This window comes from Thermobia domestica, chromosome 8 (assembly GCF_964235325.1).
Source record: "Thermobia domestica chromosome 8, izTheDome1.hap1.1, whole genome shotgun sequence".
NCBI lineage: Eukaryota > Metazoa > Arthropoda > Insecta > Zygentoma > Lepismatidae > Thermobia > Thermobia domestica.
The window spans coordinates 25,430,724-25,449,635 of record NC_137461.1 but is presented as its reverse complement, the minus strand read 5'-3'; positions in this window follow the sequence as shown (position 1 = coordinate 25,449,635).

The following is an 18,912-nucleotide window of genomic DNA, read 5'->3' as shown; positions in this document are numbered from 1 at the left end:
AAAAGATGCAACAGTTCTACCACTGTTCTGAAAGTTAACAGAATATAATTTTTAATGCACTACTTGAAGAAATTATTTATCTTTCCCAACTGAATAAAGATTATCAAGTACACCATTTTCTCAACATACGAGCAACCATTTTATACCACTACATTTTTTATATCGATTTTCTCTAAAATGTTCATTAGAATATACCACCAAACATTTCTATCTATTCAGATCAATGTGATCTATCGATGTTGCATTTAATAATTTTGTCAATTCCTTTAAAGTTACACACAAATTAAAATTTAAGAGCTAATCAAAATCTTGAAAGATGTCTCAACAAACACACCGCTTACTGTTGCCATACGGCTCATAGTGTAAGCTTTACTAATGAATGTCCCAGTAGAGTTCTGCCCTGCTAAGCGAAAAGGCCTTATCTCCATTTCACTTTCCATACTTTCGAAAAAATAAACAAACGCGTTTTGTCTTAGGCTGTACGTTCAAATTTGTTGTACTTCAGTAAAATTTATTAAATATATTTTCACAATCTAAAATTTATGTGTTAATACAGTTAAATATTTTTGCTTATGAATTCCCACTTAAGGTCATTTTGCTTTGTTTTAGTTACAGTTTTTGACATAGGTAAACATTCATGACTTCATTACTCCCTACCTGTTGGTCAAACTACATCACTTTCACTTTAGATATATGGGGAATTGTACAGCAAACATTCCCATACCAATATCTCGATTTTCGAAAAATGTGGAGTTAAGGTCTTTTCACTTAGGACGTCAGAGTTGTCCAAAACTCAAAACTAACAATAGTCTGGCATTAACAAGGCTTATTTAATTTCACCTGATGTTTACAATGAACGAACGAAATTTCAGTATAATTAAGTCATATTTACAGGCAGCTCCATTTTGTATTTTCTTTCAGTTGTCAAAACTTTTAGAAAGAAACTGTAACTGTTTGTGTTTTCAATGTACAAAACCGCTTTCTCCAGTGAAGCAGGAAAATTTGTATGATGCTTTTAACCACTCGAAGAATAAAATGTTTCTGTTCCTCATCTTTTGTAACGTCTTAATTATACTTTTGGATGAGTCTCATACATCTATCAGCTACATCAGTCACTACAGTCATTTGTTTTAATAATTAGAGAACTTCTTGGAAAAAAGTATTATCTCGCTAGTGTTGTGGAGTTTGTTTGGGAAAAGACTGAGAATACTCTTTCCCTTTTATCCCTCAGTACATCAAATATCGACAGTGGTTTCTCTGGTACTAGATCCTCCAAGTTAAGTTCTTCTGGTTTTTCTTGTCAGCTTAAGTCGTTGTGGAATGTTCGGTAACGTTGGTGGCTGCAGGCTTTGAACCATCTATCCTTTATTCCTTCTGATACTGTATCATTAAAAAGTGCTAATCCTGATAAATTTTCAGACAAAAAGCAGAGTTGTCTTCAAATTTCTTGATATGCATTACTAGAAATAAATTCGTCTGAAGATATGAAGAATATGAAGGAGAAGGAAGAATATAAAGAAGGAATCAGTAAATTGCACCGATGCAGAACATTGAATTGTTGATGACTTATCTACTAGCTTATTTAGTTAATATTGTCTGAGTTTCAAAGTTCTTTAAGAAACTGAAGTTTATTTGGGTATAGTGTACAAAATTTGTTGTGATGTGAAGTTAAGATATTTACCGAGATTAATCATGGGGCTTGAGATAAGATCTTTTTCTTTCTTGTTTGAAGTGCTATGTTTCACAGTTATTTGTTGAGTGTATGCTCGTGTATTAGCAGATGAATATACGCGCTTAGAGCTACATTGAAAACTTGGTGTTGTTACTTAGTCTTTTGTTTAGAGAATTTACTTGAATAAATGTTTGGTACGTAGTTTAGAATATGCCTTTCTTTAGTATATGCAAAAGTTCATTAATACGATCCAGTTGACCTCTTTATATCATTTGATTAATGCATTACATAAGTATTTACATTAACCTGATTAGGTTTGCATGCGTTCTATCATATGTGTTGTAGCTGGAGAAAAGGTCATTTATATACTCTTGTGCTGTCCCACAAGTTTTGATCGCGAAAGAGTGATAAAACCAGTACTACATCTTCTCCCCATAGAATCAATTTCAGCGTGTCCCGTAGAATGTTAAGTGTTCTTAATATGTCATTTAATACCTATGGGTTGGACCGAAAACCCAATCGGTTCTTCCGTAATTAACTCCGAAGTATTTGTCCATTTTAATATCAGATAATTCTTTAAATATACGGAGTCCACCAGAGAACGTATGTAGGCCCTACTCTTTGTCATCCTGTGTCAGGATACTGGCATTAACAATTGTTCTGAAATTTGAGAATGTCGTAGTACGTTTTTCGTCCAACAGACGTCGGTATTGTCAATTGTTTTTAGTTAAAATTATGTTGTAGTACGGTTTTTATCACAACAGATGTCGATGCGATCAGCACGCTTGACGCAGTGAGATAAGAAAATGGCAGGAGCACGCTTGACGTTCGAAAAGTGTAAGTATATTTTGAAGTGTTTTATCAGGTTTGAGAATGCCATCGACGTGCAACGTCAATGGAGGGGGGAGTTCGGTACTAAACCACCAACCCGCCTAACAATCAAACGCGTTGTTGATGTTCGAGAACCTTCGCCAGAAGATTACAGACGCATGTGCATTGGTCTTCATTGATACATTAACGCCTGTAGCTTCAGCGACCGCTTGACGTTCTGTTAGGAGTTTCGCTGCCAGCGGCCAACATTTTAAACATCTAATGTAAACATATGCTTACTTAAACGTATGTAACACATGTTTGAACAATAATTACATGTTGTAAAGAAATATGATATATATTTTTTTCTTAAACACTGTACACATTTTTCTGACGGACTCTCTAGGTGTTTTTGTTAGCGAAATAAATGTATCATTGTATTATAAATGTGTGGTTATTTCTGGCTGCTTGAAATATATCATGCTTTCATACATGTGTGTATATCTGTTAATTAAGTGTTAAGAGGAACAAGTGTTCTTTAATATTACAGTTCATGATATTCTTAGTTCCTATAGTCCAATCCTTTTTTTAATTCGTCTACTTCCTTAATATTGTATTGGGTACAATGGCCATAGTGATCGAATAGTATGTATGATTTGTGGAAGCCTACTCTAGTTGTATTTAGATTATTTACTGTAAATAGTTTTAGTAGTTTTGTTGATGATGATATTGACTTATTCCCTCATTATGTAGACATGTTCATCCCTATTTATTGATATTTAGCAACAAGGCCACAAGAGACATGGGAATGAAGGTTCATGGCAGTGCACCATGCCAAACTGTCTGGCTGGAGCACAATGTTTTGGTATTATAAAGAGCAACTCAGGCATTTTTAGAACAACCAAAATTTCGCTTCCTCTGAAGATAATAAAATTAAATTTGCAGTGTCAGAAAATTTACACGAGGCCATTTTTTAAAATTAATTTTCAATTGATTAACCTCAGGAACCCCAGGTTATATTAGGTTACATTTTATTCCATGAAGACTAATCGAACCCAATCAACATTGTTTATATATAATTAAAAGTAAAGTAGCTATTTTACATTTTGTTAGCCAATAAGCACATACGTAATTCTGTAAATAAAACGCATAAGACTATTTTTATTTTCTCTAAAAGAATTTGCAGTATTTTTTGCTAATGTCGGGCTGACAAGAAACACTATGAGAGCACACGTATCTACCGCCAATAGTACAAATCATTTCTCCGGCTTGGTAGTATTCTCACGCACATACTTTAATTTAGAGATGTGTGAGATAGAATTATCTTTGATATTCTGGTCAGATAATAATCGAATACATGAATTAAATTTATCATAAAATATAAAAAGTGATGGTTCCAGATAGCCTGCTTGAAGACTGTTTGCACCCACTACCCTATTTTCTAAGATACATATGAACTATTTGTTTTATATCTTTGGCAATAGTCTTAGTATGTGTAACTAACAAATAGCTAGAAAAAATCAATTCACTGATAACAATTTGTTGTAATCTTTTAAACGAAAACTACCTTATGAATTCGAGAGGCTTTCCTTTAAAAGGATTAGTGTTGATCTTTAATTCTTAACGAGGTAAAAGGCTACTAACTTACCAAAAAACTCAAGTTCGACATTCATTCGTCGAGACAAATATAACAATTCTTTTAGAAACGGAAACTTGAAATGTATCACAAATCCTAGATTTGTGACACAAGTAAAGGAAAAATCAGAGCATTGGATAGTTCCCACTTCAATGAGAAAAATAGGGAATAAGAATAAAATGGCATATAGTTAGGTTACTTTAATCAAAAGGTGTTAAGTACATAATGTGGAACTTGAAAACTTAAACTTTGGTCCACGTGTAGTGTTTGTAATACGAGTATCTGAAAAATTGGGAAAACTGGAAATGTCCGCCTAGGAAGAAGAATATTATCGAGCAAATCCCAAATTTTACATAGTTACGTCACTTCACTCTAAACTTATATGGTATTTGTGTGGATACGGGAACTTGAAATTTTTTATTAATACAGAATGCATAGCACAAGGAAAGAACAAATTTCATAAAAGTTGCAGTTTCCCTTCCAAGAAGGAAAATTAGGGAGAAGGTCTAAATTTAGGTACTTACTTCACTCGATTCAAAACCTACAGTGCACTTCCAGCAGTCATGTACGTATGGAATTTGTTAGAGGTGTAGGATTCCTAATACAATTATTGAAGATAATCCTAAGACTCTAAATTACCATTTCTAATCAGAAAATTTAAGGTTAACCATTAAAAAAAAATTTTGTTACTTCACTTCTGAAAATAATTCAAAACCTACAGCGTACTTCTTGCAAATTTCCAGAACTGGAGTTAAGCACATATGGAAGACATAAGTTACAAATGATGTGATTTTTTTTTTTAATTCTGAATTTTTATCTCCATGGAAAAAATTAGCGGGCAAGGCTCAAAGGCAAATAAAAAATCCGAAAACTGCAAATTTCCCTTTGCAATCAAGAAAATTAGGGAGCGAGGCTCAATTTTGCACAGTTACATTCTTCGACTGCAAACGTTGCTCGAGTAGACATGGTGACTTTAAATTTGGTAGAAGGTATTTATCTGACACAAAGACAAAAAATCTGAAAACTGAAAATCTCAGTCACCAATGGAAAAATACGCAGAAAGTACAAACTCAATTATTATTACGCCGTTTATTACTGCATTCAAGAACTACAGGGTACTTTGAATAAACACCAAAATTTGAATTGTTGCACAAGTGTACGTTTTATAGTACAAATAAAGGAGAGAGATCTACAATATGAATCTTCTCCAAACAGAAAATTTACTATTAAGAGTGAGAAACTGGATATTTTTCTTCACTTCTGAAAACAATCTAATACCTACACGATATTTCCTGCAAATATACAGACTCAGACAGAAGTTCAGGAGATATACAAAACACATAACCTGCAAATGATTTTAAAAAAATCCAAAATCTCCAAATTTCCATCTCGAAGGTGGAGAATTAAGAGGCACTCACATATTCACATATAATAATATTGCTTCCTAGAAACGATTACAAACTTACAGCAAACATGGCAACTTTCATATCTGAGTCACTCAGGGATACTATTTCAAACACATACAGTAGGATATTTCTTGTAAACAGAGAGTTTGAAATTCTACGCATATTTTTTACAAGTATAGATAAAACTTGCAAAAATTCCAGCTTCACCAGTTAATAAAAATACTAGGAATGTAGGTATGTTAAAATGACATATTGAGCTGCTGAGTTTCTGCCACTGAAAAACAATAAAAGATACAAAGGAGAAAATCTGGAACTTAAAAAGGAAATATAAGGATTATATATCTTCCATTACCACTTATTGAAACTCTTAACTGATTATCTGTCTGCCGCATAGGTTGGCCACTTTATTCGACCAGGCAAAGAGAACACGTCATGTTCTACTGAAATTTGAAAATAGAATAAATTTACAAATTGTGCTTTCTGATTTTAAGATATTAATAGAAGTTGTAGTCTTTTCAGTACTCTGTTATTTCGCTGGCTGAACGAAGTGATAAATGAGTGATAACCTATCTTCATATTTTACACTTGTACTTTTGTAGGATACAGTTTAATTTGAAAAACTAATAACGACAATGTATCCAATGTTTCTTCCTTCGTGAATGGGAATCAGGATTACGTGAATTAATTATAAGTGCTTAGTTCTAGAGCAGTGAGGAGAATATTCATTTCTTTTAAAGTGCATATTCAAAGATGAGAAGATTCTCGCCGATGTTTGTTCTCACTAATCGTAAAATGTATCTAGTTAACCGTTTCTTCTGATTTATTTCATCATACATCGCGCTCAGGACAAAACGTGTTGGGAGTAATTTTAGTGTTCTTTGGCTCCCATTTCAAAGATTTGTTATTTCGTTCTATTTTGTCTTGGAACTCATTTGGAGTTTTGTTTCATTTTATTGTTACTATGTACTTCTTTTGCCTAAGTGACGTGGTATTATTTTTAGCAGATAGTTTCCGCAATATCCGTTTTTGTAAGCACTCTTACTTCATATGGAATTCCTTTTTCTTCGGCTTCTTTGAGCTATGGGTTATTCATCAGTTTTTGCAAATGACTTGATATTCCGAAATACATAATCATGTTAAGCTTGTTGTCCTTAAAAATGATGGTCTCAATTTTTAACTTTTACATAAGTCTTTCCTTCCATAATATTTGCTGTAGTCTGTTATGTCTGCATTGTTTAATCTTAGATCACTGGCAAAAGAATCATATTCTTCTGGATATTTTTAATTCTTATCGGCATATTCTTAATTTCGAAGTTCGAGTGTTATGTAGACAATCTTATTTGGTAAAATTTAGCGCTTTTTACATAAAATCTCCTTAAAAACATGTAATTTCCTCTATTCAGTCCTGTACATCCTTATTTGCTTAGTTGATGTGGCAGTCCAGATATGATAAATTATAGGTATTTACTTTCAGATTATTGGTAATAAAAGTAATATTTTACTACTCTAATCGATGTTTTCTGCAATTGTGTCTGGTAGAGATTCATGAATGGTGTTCCTTGGTTCATTATTAGTCTTCATATAGTTTTTCCGAACCAGTAAAGAGCTACATACTCTTTATATATTATTTCTTTTGTTGATTTTGATTATTCGCCTGAACTCAAGTGCTGGAACCAAGTCACTATTTTTGTCCTGTTTTGTTCATGTGAAAGAGTGTTTATCTAAGTTCGTTTTAATTTTTATGTGCTTAGATGTTGTTTGTACACAATTATATTATTTTAGGAAAGCTGTAGATTTTCGATGAAATTACTAGCTGGCATAGGACAACGCATCACAAAGAACTCCTAGGGCCTGGTCCTCGGCAACACAACACAGTGAAGCTCGTTAAATATATACACTCAGTTACGGAATACTAGCGAAATATTAATTTTAATAATTCATAGCAATACGAGAAGTTTCATGTATTTCGCGGGATGGTATACTGATTTGTCTAATGAACACTAAAAGTGAGTAACTTTGAAATTTTCACTATAATCGGTAATGAGTTATGGTATGTATCTTTCCCAGAAGAAATTAGAAATAATAAGATAGTAAAATTCACAAGGGAATTAAGTGTGTTTGTCGATAAATCTGTATGAACAGTAGCAATATTTCAAGGTTGATGAAGCTCGTGCATACCTTGCAATATTGTCATGTGCCATGTCTTGTAACAGACCGTGCCATGTGCCATGTCTAGTAGTTCGAACACTTTTTAACATTTGAAGAGGACTTTTGCTTTGACTGGCTAATTTATTTTTGAGTACTGTCGAACTCATGCAATATCGTTCCGTACAAGGTATGGCGTGATACATTGAAAACTAAAAGTTTGTCTAGTCTGTGAATGATTGGTACCAAAGAATCTCAGATGTTCTTAGTTGGCATTGAATGATGACAACCCTCAGTTGAAAAATGGTCTGAAGAAAAGCACATGTTTACTATGAAGTTATCCTTGCAAATGACGAGCTCAGGCCGTAAAACTGCACAATACAACAAGATGGGCATTGTATCATATCTATTCTCCATCAAGAAAACATGATCTCGTTGACGGAAATACTGCTAGTTACTATTGTTTAGTATTCGCGAAGAATTGTTCCTGTAGATTTTGTAACGTATGGTTCTACTGTGAATGCCCAATCATACTAAATAATGTCCACAAGGTCGTGTTGTGGGTATAGTGAAGAACTTTCTAACATAAATGCTTGAAATGGTCAAATTCTTTATGATATTACACGCTTCTATTTTCCTCCCTCAAGTTCTTAGGTCCTCAAAGTATTTGGTGAGAGGAAGTTGAGTAAGTGCCTTATCGTTCAGATCTAGGAGCTTCCGACTCTTTTTACCGTGAAGAAGTTCTTTGCCACCCAATTTCTATTCTGGCGACGACTTCAAATCAATTGTACTAGATAGATATACTGCTGAAACACTGATTCCATGAACAGGGGATTTTAACACTTGTGCCCCGATGTGTTGAAAGTTTCGGCTGCTATGTTCAAAACTAGATTTAATGTGAGAATTTATTTTGTATATATTTTTGATGTGTTGTTACTTATACACTCTGCTATATACGTTGTTGTGACATGTGCTAATGTCATTGATAATTTCATTATAAGAATAACTACGCAGTAGTATCAAGTTATATGAAGAAAATGTGTTTCAGGCATAAGACATATACCATTTGAAATATTTTATTGAGGTGATAAAAATAACATACATGAAAGTTACTTCTCGTGGTTGAGCTTTTACTAAAATAGACAAACATAGGTTCTGAGGATTTAACAGTTTGTCGTTGGTGGCTAATGATAACTAACTTTATTACAAGTTAATTATTAGCGTAGATGTCACATCCATCAGCACTTTTATTCGTATGACAAAAGCAAAAGAAAAGTACACGGTACTATTAGCGGAACTTTCAACCCAAAAGTATAGTTAATTCTTAAGATTGAATTTTTACTTTTCAGTTAATGTTTTCAGAATTGTACAAACTTCTTCTAAGTTTCTTACCATGCTACACAAACTTGTAATTATCAGAGCGAAAACCAGCATATGTGTATTAAAATGATTCTTCTTGATCAAAAGGAGATATGGAATCATAAACATCAATCATTTTGTGATTTATATAAAAGAGTTATGAAATTGATTGATTCAGGAAACGACCCATCGAGATATGTAAGTATTTATTTTTTATTAGAATGAAGAAATATAATATTTCTGTCACTATGATCAACTACAAAGGGTGCGCGTGATTTATGTGATTTCATTAATGTACATATGACTTCCTCTAAACAGGAAGTTTTAAAAATGAACTGAAAATGTATAGCTGTTTTTGCATGTTAATGACTTTAGTATGAATTTTTTGAAGATGTTGTAGTAATATTTTTCATTATTGTCATTATTATTATTATTATTATTATTATTATTATTATTATTATTATTATTGGAAAAATAACTGAACTAATAACAGGAATAAGGAAAACTATGTTTTCTATAAACTACCAAAATTAAGACTCAGTATTGAACCTAATAGCATAGCAATTTATTAAAACATATTCCCCACTGTTAAAAAAACAAAGAACCAATTCCACAGACGGTTACAATAGAAGCACACATAAAGTCTGGTGGAGCAAGAAAGATCACAGACTTGAAGATTGAATTTCCTTCGACAGATGTAAACCGCTTTCCTATCGTTTAAAGTCGAGATGTTGAACTTCTATTACCTGTGTTTCAATATATATATATATGGACAGCTATAGTTAACCCACGTGAACCGTTTAACCGTGAATCTGTTAATCATTTTTCTCAATTAATAAACTTGAGCAAGACAATTGACCTAATGCAAAAAATATACATTAGAAATTTGCTTTCTTTTAAGTCATTGTATAGAGTAAGGAATGAATCTAAGTCAACGTTCGCTGTTAAGGCGTTAACAAATTGTCTTCTATAACGAACCTGAAAAAGATCATCTCTCCAGTTGTTTCTTACCAACAAAATACATTTTAATAAATTTCTTCATTCAACAGTTATCGTGCAGAGTAACGTGCGTACCATCATGTTAAAAATGTTTGTTGCATATATAACTATCTTCATGTAAGAATACAATTTGATAATGATTTTGAATGGTATTCTTAATACTAATACTATGTGTATAATCGGGAAATGTATAATTGTGGTAAATTTCATAGGAAAATAATTATAAATACGAAAATTAGAATGAGTAAAACAAAATGTTTTATGTGACAATAATTTTGGACAGAAGTGTACATGTATGTACTAACCGTACAATCGTATAAATCCCACCGGGTTGATCTCACTAAAAAGGTTTGCTTCGTTATTTATAGTATGGAGATACTTTGCTTACTGATGGTATGAAGAATATTTTCTATGAATTAATTCAGCACTAACTCATAAATTTAATATATATATCAAAAGATAATATAGTTAATCTTTATAGGCCAAGAATATTTTCCGAAAATACTACAATTGAGGCAAACATATACATGTATGTCAGATCATTCTACAACTAATCTATATATACACATTACTAACTGATTCATTTTTTCCGTATCTACAAGTTTTAATTTCTGAACTTTTGACTTTCAATTTTCTTACCACACAGATTCAAAATGATGTATGCAAACAATGAGTTTACAAATAGTCTCTGTACATATTATTACAGTTTAGTTTGGAAATGGAAAAATCTTTATCACTAAAAACGAAAGTAAATGAGAAGAAACTGATTTTAAAATAAAATAATATCTTGTTATAGCAATAACACCTTATATACCCTAAAATTATAAATATTATATATAATGTGTTCTCCCTTTTCATATATGAGGTTGAAGTGTGCTAAGCGTACAAAATACATATTATTATTTAAAGATTTAGCAGATTTGCCAATCGAATTCAAGTGAAAGTAGCGTTGCATACCAACACTGCTTTCCTTTGCTGCATTCGCTTCATTCTGTTTCTCATTAGAAGCTTGTGACAATTAAGAAACTCGCACCAATTTACCAAAGAAGGACTTTATTCGGAGACCGTGTAGTTCCTTGCATGTAGAGAATTTACAGTTGCGAAGGCTCCGAGTGTAACGTCATGAAATGAAGGGATATTAGGAAGCACATTTTGTGTATAGTCTCCGAAGGTGTAATAACCAAAGCTTATAATACAGCAATAAAACGAGTTTCAAGAATTGAAAATATTCAATGACATATTCGGGATCTTTCGCGATTGATAAAACGAAACCAAAAGTCAAAGTGGCCATTACGTTGCAAGCTAAAGTAAACTATTGTATTTTTACATTTCTACCTCATACTCGTATCTTGAATAAACGCGTATAAACGATGTTTTCTTATCAACAAAATTCGTTTAAATAATTTTGTTTTTTTCGTCGTTATTGGGTGGATTTTTGTTCAGAAATAGTTGCTGTAGTAATAGTAGCTGTAGACTTTTCTAATGTCTGATATTGGACGTCATAGACGATGGACGTGGTATTACCTATTGGTAACATTGATCAACAGACAATAGAACTTCGACCCACTAAGAAATATGAATAGGGATGTAAAAGAAGAAATAGCACAAAAAGATCAGCTCAATGGGCGACATAGTATGCAGTGTAGAAACTAACTGGAAAAAGTCACACTGATTCTACACGACGCATCTGAAATCACATTTTGAGGATGGAAAGAGCATCGAGAAAACAAAAAGTGTACCTGAGACGAAGCTTAAGAAGATGAAGGAAACTCATAAAGGAGGAAACCACAGATCGAAAAACACAGAAATCTGAATAATGTATTGATGTATTGACATATAAACCCAAAGATTATTACATGGAACTGATATGAGAACTAAGGGATCTTCAATTATTTAGCAGTTAATCTGGTATATCAGAAAACACAAGAATTAGAAGGGAAATCAGATAAAAGAACTCACACAACTGGACCCGAAAATCAACAAGGTATTGTAGACACTGACCATTAACGAATCCTTAGAATCTGGGAAGATTGCATGAAGTATTTATAAGGCCAGAAAAAGAGTTTTAAAGTTATATTGAACGAAGCAGAAGAACAGGTAGGTGGTGAAGGAAAAGACACTATAATATTGAATAGTGAAGTAGCCAAGCCATCAAAGGAATGCAAAGAAAGATCATTAGAGAGGACGATATATCTTCGTATTTTCTTAAGAGATTTAGAGAAATGCAATAAAAGTGCCGAGTGAACGATTAACGATTCTACCTTAGTGAAAAAATGGTCCAAATATTTCCTCGATATTAAAGTTCTGCTTTACTGAAGGAAAAACAGGCGAAGAAATACACTGATAACTTACCAATTATCATTATTTCAAACACTGAATAGACAATTGCTGCACACTAAGACGATTCTGGAGAGTAAGGTAGAAGATATGTTGAAGAAAGATCAATTGGGTTCTGAAAAGGAAAAGGCACAAGTGGTGCTATTGGATAGATGAGAATTATATGAGAATGAGTGTTTGACATGAGGGAAGAGTTGTGTTTGTGATTCACCTACCGGAAAAGTATTTCTATCGGGTCAATTGCACTAAACGTCTGAAGATACTTTTAAAATATCGATCAACTGGAGAGAGCAACGACTGATTTTAAAACTTATAATTGGACAACGAGAGAACTTCAGCTGGATAAGTTGAGATAGATATTTGACACGATTATTGCTATAAGCGAAGAGGGGGACAGGAGGTTTGGGCAACATACTTAACACTAGGAAACAGTACTGGATTGAAAACAACGTCAAAAAATCAGACCTCATAAAAGAGGTCAATAATTCCTAATGTCTTTTAAGTATTTTTAGGAGATCCGAAAAGGAAAAGACACAAGTGATGCTATTGGATAATGGACACTGCTCCTAGAAGATTAGGTCAAAAGTCGCCGACACTAAAATATGACTCTTAACTAGCAAATATTGGACTAAGGATGAATCTGGTCATGCGCTATGTACAAAGTATTTTATATGATACTTTGACATTACTTAAGTTAGAGAAATGTGGTGTTGGACAGTAACAAACGAAGATGTTATAAAACGGTAGGAGAGATGACTCTTTTAGCCCGAATCTCTCATAGGAAGACGAATTACATTCGACACGTCTTGGGAAGACATTGTATTCTTCACACTGCCATAGAGGAGAAGATGAAAAATAAGTGCGGAATAGGAAGAAGAACATAAGTGATCTACGTTTTTTTAAATAAAACAAAGTATTGGGAAGTATAATAGGAAGTTGAATATCGATAACAGTGGAAAAATGATTTCCAGGCCAGACCCAAAGAAACAGAAACTGTTAGCCCCCTAAAAGGAAGAATACTTAATAATAATTGTGTTTGGCACTTTAGGAGTTGTCATTTCTTAGAACTCAAACATACTCCAATAAACGCAATTCGGCAATATAAACTAACAAGCCATCTAAACCTGTAATTCGTACTGAAATCATTCACTAGGGAATGGTATAAATCTTCATTTAAAAAAATAAACTACTTATTAGAGAAAGATCTGGACGGCTTAATGATTGACAGCACTCTAGAAAATACGATAACTCTTAAATCCTCCTCGAAGATCCCAAGAGAGTCGAGATTTCCGATGTCATTTGCAAAGGAAAGACAGCAAACGTAAATACTCTTAACACTGTCATAGCTGAATGGGCTTATTTCAATGGTCAAGATCTAGTGCATCACTGCCATGCCCAACAACAAAAATGCTTGTTACATCCAGCTCTCTCATCCTATAACAGAATTATATAATTAAACTTATTATCACTATATATATAACTTACTATCCCTTACTATCAATAATAAAGTTTGCTACTATGGATTTGACTTACATTGTGCACTCTCGTTCTTGTCTTGTACAGCTTTCTTTTCCACTTCACAATTAGGAAAAACATTTTACAGTAATTTGGAATAAGGTAATCGCAAAAGAGGCTCAAATTACTAATATGAAGATATATATTAAGAAAATGCATAGTGTATTAAAGGAAAACTAAAGAACGTTGTTAATAAACTGCTATTGGATAGTGTTCAAAATTACAAAAGTGTTTAACAGTTAAACAGGAAGAAAGTATTTTGATCATGCGTTAATATAGTTTTAATGACGAAATCTGGACTATTTTACTTCTAGCTAATTCTATTCAGAATATGGTGGATACGATGATGAGACGAGAAAGTATAGGAAGCACAATAATAAATAGTAGAATCACTGGGGCGTCTTGATTTAGTTATTCAAGTATTACATATTTATTATGTTCACGCTCAAAGTCTGATATTACGTTCGGAAAATGTATGTAAATAGATTTTTTTTCTTTTAATATTCAGATATCTTCGAATGCATTTCTTTTGATACCTTTTCATCTTCTCTAAGTAATACAGGGGATGTGTAAGCAATTCACTGTATAAACAATTATGTTATCATATGATAAATATTTAAAATAAGATAAATAGTGGCTACTATTAAATGAAATGTGGATCAAATAAAATAATATGCTCTAGAATTTGTGCATACCAACACTATAGGTATTGATTGGCTCCGCAAGTTTGTAACAGGTAGTTAAGCTTACCAATTAATCCACAGCAGTGGAAGTTTCATATTTTGCACGTACCTGGTTTCATTCGTTGTTCTAGCAGCTGTAGGTTACATTGTTGGCCTGTCTCAGACGTTGCTAATCAATTTACAACTCATTATTGTAGAAGCTAATTAAATGTCGGCTTAGAAAGGATACTGATAATTTGAAATGCCATACGTATTTAAATGCTTTAAACTAATATGTCTCACAAGCTTTTGTAATCGTAATCAGACGGTCATAATTAGTAACATGTGATTAAAATGTAAACATGAACCACTTCAATGCGTATAAACAAGATACATGAAATTCATCCAAACGTAAAGAACCAATGGTATGCATAGAAATACGTTCTTTAGTTTTCCTTTAATACACTATGCATTTTCTTAAGATATATCTTCATATTAGTAATTTGAGCCTCTTTTGCGATTACCTTACTCCAAATTACTGTAAAATGTTTTTCCTAATTGTGAAGTGGAAAAGAAAGCTGTAGAAGACAAGAACGAGAGTGCACAATGTAAGTCAAATCCATAGTAGCAAACTTTATTATTGATAGTAATATACCCAATGGTCGGCTGAAAATGTCAAAATACATCACCTAAATAGTTTCATCACCTCTGGGAAGTTGTGAATAATACTCAAACTTGATGTGAAGTATTCAGACGATTCAATGTCGTTTTAATTTCCATTCCAAATTAATGAAAATGGAAATCCAAGCTAACGAATTTCCATTCAAAATTAACGATTAATGGCGATCATGTAAAGTGGTGGCCGCCTCAGGATTTTAACAACCAGTGAGATGTTCATATTACTACTGGAAATTTAAATCACTGCAAAACATTAGAAAAATACCTATCTCATTGCAGTTTCTTTAGCAAAGAACATACCCAAAAGTTCCTGAGCAGAAATAGGTTAAAAAAAATTGGTGTTAATGGAATCAAAGACAACACGTTCCTGGGTAACGCATTTGGCATGATCAAAAATCACCGTTCATAGTTTTTAAAAAAGTATTGTCAATATCAACGAATAATACACCTTTAATCGTAAGACACAAACAACACATAAAATCTAAAGGAAGACAACACTAATACTCTTGACAGAACGTTCAGAAACGTTCTTAAATGTCCGATAATCACATTAGGTCACAGAATGAGATCCATTGTCGCCCTTCACAAAGCTCATCGACATGTTTGTTAGGTTACACAAAAGCTAAGAAAGCTCAGGATAGCATAGATATATTCTTTTTCAAAATTACTTTCACTATTTTACGGCCAGTACATAGTTTGTAGTAATAACAACCCATATAAAGTTCCTTACATACGAATTTTACCTTAAGGATTATCGCGATGAATTACATGTAGAACGGTTATTTCAACTGGCAAAAAAAAATATACCGTAAAGGTTTAACCGCTATTCACAAAAACCAAGAGAAACTGAATTATTTATGGAAAAAGACAAATGTTAGTTTTTTATATTTCTTTAACAGCTCTTTCTTCCATAATCTCCAGAACTGTTGGAGAGTGTGGGCAGCAAAATTGGGTAGCAAATTCGGTCCAAAATTGGGTAGCAAATTTCATGAATTAACTTGTTGCTTTAGCATCTAATTGCACTTGCACTTTCCGCTTTTCTAGTGACAAACACGTGTTCCTTTTATGCATATGGTTCCAATTTCTATCCACGTTGCAAGACGATAACATTTTAATTTCAAAATCAGTCATTTCTGTTAATCATCTCTCTCCTTTCACGAAAACTTTCGAATGTTAAAAGAAGATTTGTTGCATATGTACACTTATCAAAATCCGCCATTCTTAATTCAGCTCAATTATTACTGGCAACTGGCTTGCATATGTCAGAAGCATCATATTTGAAACCGAAGATATTAAGAGAAACGACATACAACTGAAAGATCTTTTATCAAACGTTTTCCAATTTATTCTCAAAGTATTTTTTCAAGCGGAGCTAAATTTCCACGAACTTATACCATCAATCGTTTAAACTAGTCGCTGCATCCTGCTCCTAATATGTGTGGAGGACAAAAGTATAGATGATTTGCTACTGGTATGAAGGCAAGAGAAAGGACATAAGGCTAATTCGAAATCTTCAGTTTACTTTCCCAGTATTTTTATCAATGCACTTCACGTTCCATCAGCTATTTATTTACTTGAATATTTATTCCGTTATCCATATTGTGTACATACACAACCTTTGTACATACATTGTGTACATATATAAGTCCATTGAAATTTATTTTCTGTTATGATATGTGTAAATATTTTAAACTATCTTTTCTGTAAATAGAAGCTCTTGACATTATAATTATGCAAATTCCTACAACACTGCAAATGAGATTTTTCTTACAATACACGCAGAGCCAAGTAACATTCGGTAATCCAATGATCCTGACAATAAATTAAAAATAGTTTTGTGTTTTGCATTAATGGTGAGAGATTTAACGGGAAAAGATTAGACATATTGAATAGAAAGTTGATTTCATGTAGGGTCTATTTGCAATTACATTTATATTTTCTATGAATGCTATTTGCAAGTATAAATGTTAAGCTCCGAAAAGCTAGTCGCTTTGTAATATAGATTTCAGTATTTTACTTTTTATTTCTAACTTGAAGATAAATACCTTCATAAGGAATTTGGTACTGTTAAGGAGATGCATAGTCTTTTTGAAAAATATTACGACACACTCTATTGGGTTGAAACCTTTCACTTTAAATGTACGATGGATATCTTCAAATGCTGATATAAGCATTTGTAATATATTTGAAATTATTGTCCAAACATTATTATTCTCCGTAATAGGCGAGTTTGTCCCTTCTTTTTCGGAATGGCGGCCTTCATTTGTTTGGTTAGTATTCGCATCCCTCTTGTCTCTGTCGTTCACAACCATCTTGATCGGTTCTCTGTGTGATCTTGGAACCGAATATTGCATATCAGGTAATGTTCTTCTTCCATTTGACACCTATAATAAACAAATGATCATCGAATTTTATAACATTGTAAGATCTTATTACTTTAAAAATCTCCGCATTGTTATAAAACTTACCTTTATCCTGCTGGAATACACTCGAGCCACAATAGAAAGTCTTAATTTTCTGAATGTATTGACAGACTAGTCAAATAAATAACGGTATTAGCATTTCTGAACATTTTTATAGTAGACTGATCCTTGCAATAAAAGAACACCTTAATGGACAAGTATCTTACGTCCTTCACACAAAAACAGTAATGTTGAAAGAACTTGTTTACACGTTTGAATACCTTTCTGAGTATACTAAAAAGCCTAAATACCTTAAAAAGTAGTAATATTGCTTACACTTATTCATTAACCGAAAAAGTAGTATACTACAGAGGGAATTCAAAAATAGCACGATAAGATATCTGGAGGTAATTTGAGATACAAAAACAAGAAATTAAAAATACAGACCAATCTGAGTGTGGAGATACCTCCGAAAAGTTGCCGGGAAAATACCTTCATAAATGGAGAAGAATATGTTGTATTAAAGGGCCCGATTAAATATGGACTAGTGCTGTCACAACAATTCTTTTGAAACAATTCGACACAGTCGACACTAAATATCAATGAACGACATGTCTGTAATGATGCCAGTCGCAAAGTTGTGCGTTCTCAAGACGCAAGCTTATGATCATGTAGAAATTTTCCGAACCTAATTTCTTATTAAAACTGGAAGTTGCTTTATGTCATTTGTTTGTACACAGCAAAAAAAAAAAAAAAAAAAAAAAAAAAATTGCAAGTAACAAAATAAGAATTATAATACGGCGATCTTGCATACAATCCATTTACATTACTATTATTGTCTTAAATAGCAGCCAACTGTACATTCCAGGACGTTAACTTCTTGGCACATGTCAATAAAGCTGCCTAGAGACTGGTATCATCTTTCGTGCACAATTCCATCGCCAATCAAAATATTCAAATTTAAAGGAGAATGGTGTTGCCCACGAGACAAGAAATAACATTTTCTCGTCTCGCCTCGTAAATGTCTGTTGCCACAAGAAGGCTGTTCGGTATGAAGCCCCGCACATGTGCCTACATGCAACAAAATCAATCTCTCTCCATACCAACAGCATTGTGCTTTTAGGTGTCGAGTGAGTCAATTCAATATTTGCTTTCTGAGTGGTTAGCATTCACCCATGTTTTGTTAAGCCATACTATTTTCTCGGTTTCGATATTTGCTATTTGACTGAGAAAAGGTCTGCGCTAATAAGTATGTCGTCCCTCTATAAAATCTTCCTGAATATTTTTTTAT